The sequence below is a fragment of the Podarcis tiliguerta genome, assembly GCF_965153285.1.
Source record: "Podarcis tiliguerta genome assembly, chromosome: 3".
Lineage (NCBI taxonomy): Eukaryota > Metazoa > Chordata > Lepidosauria > Squamata > Lacertidae > Podarcis > Podarcis tiliguerta.
The window spans coordinates 29,418,471-29,424,470 of record NC_139536.1 but is presented as its reverse complement, the minus strand read 5'-3'; the positions used below and the strand labels follow the sequence as shown (position 1 = coordinate 29,424,470).

Here is a 6,000-nt window from a genome sequence, read left to right as displayed (position 1 = left end):
GTGCAAATAAATAGGCAAAACCACTTTTTTTAGTCTTAAACATGGGGCAATTTGCTTTACCTCTGTAAATATTTATCCTTCTGCTTTGTGTTGTTATTTATATATCTTTTCCTCTGCTCTTTTGTATTTAAAGTGGTCTTTTTTGGTCCTACAGTTGCATTTTCTTTGCCTCATTTTATTCTATCTTTAATGTCACTGTGATTGTTTTAACTTGTTTTTATTTTGTAAACCACTCAAAGAACTTCCATGACAGAGTGTCCTATGAACAGTACAAATAGACAAATAATATCCCTTGACACACCCATGTTAAATCTACATTTCCCTATTTCGGATACACGTTTACCTGCAGTGCAGTGAACAGGGATCTGTCATCGTTTCTGCCCTTGGAGTCTAGCAGGCAAAGAACTAGATTAGTTATCTAAAACCACAGCACAATTCAGCAAGATTTCAATAGCTGGCCAGACCAAAGAACTCAAACCAAAACTGCATCCAGCGAGTAGCCAAATGCAAATATATACAAACAGTATATTTTCCCCCACTCTTGCTAGAGTGATTTCCAAAATTGAGCCTATGTTTTCATTGTGGGGTTGTGTTGTTTTGTTTTGGCAGTCACTTCAAATCCCTCTTTAACAGCCCTGCCTCCCAAATTATTGTCCATGTGTTTTCCGCTCGGTGGCAAAGTCTGAGAAAGATGCACATTAATTCATAATTAAATAACACAGCTAGCCTTTTAACAGGCAAACTGAACAGTCGGTGTAAGCAATCATTGTATTTGTATATTGTCCTGGAAGCTGCACCTAACAAAATGCAGTGGCTCAACTGTGTCTTTCTTTTCTTTTCTCCTTTTTTGGAGCAATGTCACAACACTCCTGAAAAAATTGCACTGGCTGCCAATTAGCTAGCTAAGATTAAGGACCTGGTGCAGAAAGCTCTATATTACTGTAAATGGCTATTGTGTTGTTTAATTATGTTGTCCTTGTATTCCAAACTCTCTATGCTGTTTTTAATTATCATAATCATGATACACTGTCGGTAATTCCACTAGACTGAACTTAGTTTATTCATATGACCAATGTGACATGTGTGTGTCCAAAAAAGAATCTAAAACCAAAACACGCTTATGACAAAAACAACTAAAGCTTCTTATACCGTGTCTGCTCATCTGTCGCTTGTTGATTGCATTTCTATCACACTTTATCAGTTCTCAAAACACCTTGCAGCAATACCTCATATAGTCTGGTACCTTTTAATTAATTTTTCATTAGCAGATTTAACAATGGTGAAAAAAAAATGAAAAAAGCAAAGGAGAGGGAATAAATAAATAATGCCATCAGCTCAAATTAAGGATACTAGAACTTTTATCTTAAATTAAACATGTAAGTTGATACAAGCCACCCAGATGTCCACATCGCTATCCACCTGAGATTGACATTTATAGGAAATATGTTCTAATGTGTGGGACGCGGGTGGTGCTGTGGGTTAAACCACAGAGCCTAGGACTTACCCATCAGAAGGTTGGCAGTTCGAATCCCCGTGATGGGGTGAGCTCCCATTGTTCGGTTCCTGCTCCTGCCCACCTAGCAGTTCGAAAGCCCGTCAAAGTGCAAGTAGATAAATAGGTACCGTGCCGGTGGGAAGGTAAACAGTGTTTCCGTGTGCTGCTCTGGTTCACCAGAAGTGGTTTAGTCATGCTGGCCACATGACCCAGAAGCTGAACGCTGGCTCCCTCAGCCAATAAAGCGAAATGAGCCCTGCAACCCCAGAGTCAGCCACGACTGGACCTAATGGTCAGGGGTCCCCTTTACCCTTTACCTATGTTCTAATGTAGCAAGGACAGTGAGGTCCTCAGACCATTGCGTAACAGTGCGGTGCTTATCTTTCCATGCCCAAAGTTGGGGTTGCCATATGACCAGGAAAACCAGGACATGTCCTCTTTTGGGGGACAACATGCCCATCTGGGCAGATTCTTACATTTTAATGGAAATTTCTGGGGGTTTTGGGCTGGGGCTACCAGGAAAAGAGGTGCATCAGCAGCCCTGTGCAGTCACACACCCCTTTCCCCGGCTCGGACTGGCAGTGGCTCAGGCTGTCCTCTTTTTTGCTCTTTAAGATATGGTAACCCTATCAAAGTATAAGTCTGTTAGGGAGCCCAAGGGCTTTTAAAATCCACCTTAGTCTACTACTAGCTTCAACTGCCCTCTTTTATGGTACCAGTAGGGAGGCAAATACTGAACTAGGAATGGACATGGAGTGCAGAATGAACTCACAAAAACCCATACTTGTTGACAGATCTTGAAGGTAAGGGTGGACTCTACATGTCTTGACACCCCAATTTTTTGGCAAATCATCTCCCACTATTGCAGTCTTGAACCTGGCCCGCAAAACCCAGGCCAGAGCTCTTGTTGGTTCAGATGGTGCCAGAAGGTCTGGGTTAAAACCAACCCTTGCCCATAGAAGCTACTGCCTCTCCTGTCATCCCACCCAATCAGAGGCATGAGAATCTCAGGCTGTACACCAAACATCTTTAAAATCCCAAGAATCAAGAGTTCAAAGTACCACTCTCTGCTTCTGAGGTTTCAAGCAGAAAACCTAATTATACAGTAGCAGGTTAGATCAAGAAGGCCAAGGGACTGGTTTGGTACTGAAGCTTAATCCAAGGAAACATCAGAATGGAAACAGAGGTTTTATTAACAACAAATAGGGTAGAGTAGCAGCATAGAATGGAACCTGTTTACCAGTAGGAGAACATAACAGGAAAATATGGTTAAGGATACAAGCTAACCCAGTCTAATACATTGCTAACCATTAAAGACCCTACAAAAGGTACCAGTGAGGAAGGTATGGAACAAAAAGCGAATATGGGTAACTTTGTGGCTTAGCAACCAGCACGGGTCTTCAACAACTAGTCATCTAGACTGTAACTTTCCAGAACTGAGAGTTTCTGAGTGTACATGTGACTACAAAGCTGTGGAATTTTCCCAACTAGCTAACTGGCCATCTTCAGCCAAGACAAAACAACACACAGGTGCAAGCCATGAGAGCACTTGGCAATTAGCCAAGCAAGAAACAGCTTCCTCATGAGCTCAGCTCTTTACCCAGAAGTCTAAGCTCCTATTAGAACCATCCTTGGAGGGCAAGGCCTAGCAGAAGAACTAGGCCTCTTGACAACTGCCTTCTCAAAAGCCAACACCACAGGTAAGGGGGCTTGATTCCATCTTTGCACCTCCTAGTTTACAGAGGACAGTCCTCTTTTCCATGGGCTGTCCAGACCGAGTCTGATTTAATGATAAAAGACCATTAGGAAGGGAGAGCAGGATGGGCATTGAGCTTGCCTACTGGCAGTTAGCAACTGGAAAGCAAGACAGAGCAGGCAGGCAAGCAGGTCGCTTTCCCCCACTATAATGAGATGCATTCTATTTTTATTTAAATTACCATGATTATTTCTCAATGTGCATTAAAATTAGCATCTACAAATTTTGAACAAACCTCAGGCCTCTTATGCATGTGTGATGCATTTCTGCTGCAGCAGCAATATGTCCACCAGCCTCTGCAATTTGAGCACTGATGGTGCAGGTCTGATTATTGCAAAATGAAGGTTCTGCAGAGATATTTAAAATGCAGGGATATCCAGAACATTTGATTTACTGGGCTATTTTATGCATGTCTGGTAGAAGTCTCCTTGAGTTCAATGGCACTTATTCCCACTAAAGCACACCTAAGACTGCAGTCTCAGCCCATCATTTTGGGTCTCTTATTCAAAGAATTTACCATGAATGGCTTATGCATGCAGTTTGCTCTCTGGTCCGTCCCCTCCCTTCCCTTGCATTCATTATGAAACTGATGGGGGGGGGATGTTACCATATCTAGGCACGTAACTCCTATCGACTCCCCCCCCCCCCCATTTTCAGTTTCTGAGCGATAGCAGGTAAATATGAAAATTGTATTAAACTGCATCGTTTCGGAGAGTTGTTTTTGTTTTTTGCTGCGTGGTCCTCAGGTGGCCAACTCAGCAACTAATCACCATTCAAGCTTCTGGTGTGTCGCCTGCTGTGTAAGAAGAATTCAGCGGACGTGAGATTCATTCATTGATTCATTCATTCATTCATTGAAGCCGGGGTGTGGGGGGAGTGGATCTTAAAGGGAGAGGAGGCGAGAAAGCGAAGCTGGGGAAATACGGGCAGAGCGAATAAAGACATTTAAGCGAAGGTGCCGGGCGAGAAAAAAAAGACCATTTGGAGAAGGCAGTTAAAAGTAGGCTCCATTGACAACTGCGCGCAGGGAAGAGTTAACCGCATCCTCCTGGTTAAGTTTACATGTAAATAGAGAGCAGCTGCTCCGCTCCGGCTGGCCCACTCGTGCCTTTGATTGGCTGCCAATGACATCACTCCCTCCGCTGCTTCTGACACAGGACCCGAAGCAGCGGCGGGCGAGCCATCCCTTAAGAGTTGCGTGGCTCCTCCCCCTTGCCCACCCGCCGCCAATCCCGGGCATCCCCGCGAGGGGGGGCTCGAGCAGCTCCTCCCGGAGAACCCCTATTGGGGGAGCGCGCTGTCTATCCCTCCCCCGGCCACGCCCTTTTCGAACCTTACATTTACTGTGTAGCAAAAGAGAAAGTAAGTATGTTGCTGGTGGAGATCAATGAAGCCGAGTGAATGGGGGCTTAATGCGTAAATCGATAGCCACAGACGAGCGTCGGGTGCTGGAGGGAAATATTTCTTTATGAAGTAAGTGGGAGACTTGGGTTCCTTACGGAGAGGAGCGGTTGTGGTGCGTAGGTCGACCGCGTAGCGTCTCCTAGAATAAATCTGCCCTGTCTTGGGGAAGAGAGAGAGATGCCTGTTAGGAAACAAACTGGGAAATGCGAAAAAATGTTGGGGAGCGATGGGAAATAAGGTACTAGCACTGTTATCCGTCCCCGCGCCGGTCTGCGCTTGGAGCCCGCCGACTTGCGTGCGTTTCACCGACTGGATTGTCAGAAACGGAGGCTTTTCTCGTCCGGGATTGCTGCAGTATCTAGGGGGGTAGGGGGGGGGATCGGAGTGCAGAAGAGGCTCTCCGGAGCAGCATCTCTTGTAGCGCTTCTCTTCCTCCCCCCCCCCCTTTTTACGCCTGTTCTGTAAAACGCCTCCCCCCTCCGTGATGTCCTGAACCAGCTCCGGATCGGTGAGCGTGAAAAGGTGCCTCATTTTGGCTGGGCTCTTTTAACTCCCAAGTCTGACTTCATGGCTTGGCTGGAAATATATTACCTCTGCTGCAGAGATGCAGAGCTCCCCAAATATCTTTGCCATCCTAAGGCAAACAGGGTTCCCTTAGCCGGTCTCCAAATACTTTATTAGTATTAAAAAAAAAAAAAAAATCCAAACATTGAAAAACCAAACTCAAACATAACGTTACTGGTCTCGCACGTGATTTGGTTACTAAACTAACCCCTTGTTTTTTCTCTTTTTGTAAAAAAGAAAAAGGGTACTATTTCCCTTCTCCCGATCTTTGCTTCTCTTATTTCTCAGGAATGCATGGTGTTGTGTTGTTTTTCTCTGTACATTTATTTGTTGCTCTTCACAAATAGAAGGTGGGGAAAGGAAACTTGTTTTCAGTATTTTACATTTCCTCTCCCTTTATTCATTTATTTTCAGACTCCCCATAGTTGATAAATGGTATTTCCTCTGGTCACAATTTAAACCCATTCTGCAAATACTTCTCTCTCTCTCTCCATTCCTCCTCAGGAGGAGATAGATGGGTTTTTTATGTTTTCTGGTTTCTTCTCCTAGGATAGTGACCCATCCTAATGGAAAATGTGTGTATTGGGGTTTTGAGGGAGTAGGACATAGTTAGATTATAGAAACAGATAGTAGAATGTAGGGAAGGGAATTCACATTTTTAAAAAGTATTCTTGAATTGGGTTAAATTGTGTAGGTTGTTCTTTGACTGAAGGCACCACACGTTTCCACATGACTGTCCTTAATTTTGTGTCATCCTGTACTTCGTCCAGTTTAAGCAAGC

General features: G+C 44.3%; 1 protein-coding gene across 2 annotated transcripts in view; it reads left to right on the top strand.

Annotated features, from left to right (window-relative positions):
* Positions 1-4,576: 4,576 nt before the first annotated feature.
* DUSP10 (dual specificity phosphatase 10) overlaps positions 4,577-6,000 on the top strand; it is a 49,902-nt gene continuing 48,478 nt past the window's right edge. The window contains exon 1 of one of the 2 annotated variants that reach the window (XM_083433310.1): positions 4,577-4,613. The gene's annotated coding sequence lies outside the window, so the exon portion shown is untranslated. Of the gene's footprint in view, positions 4,725-6,000 lie in introns of both variants that reach the window. The other variant, XM_083433309.1, reaches the window with a different exon arrangement.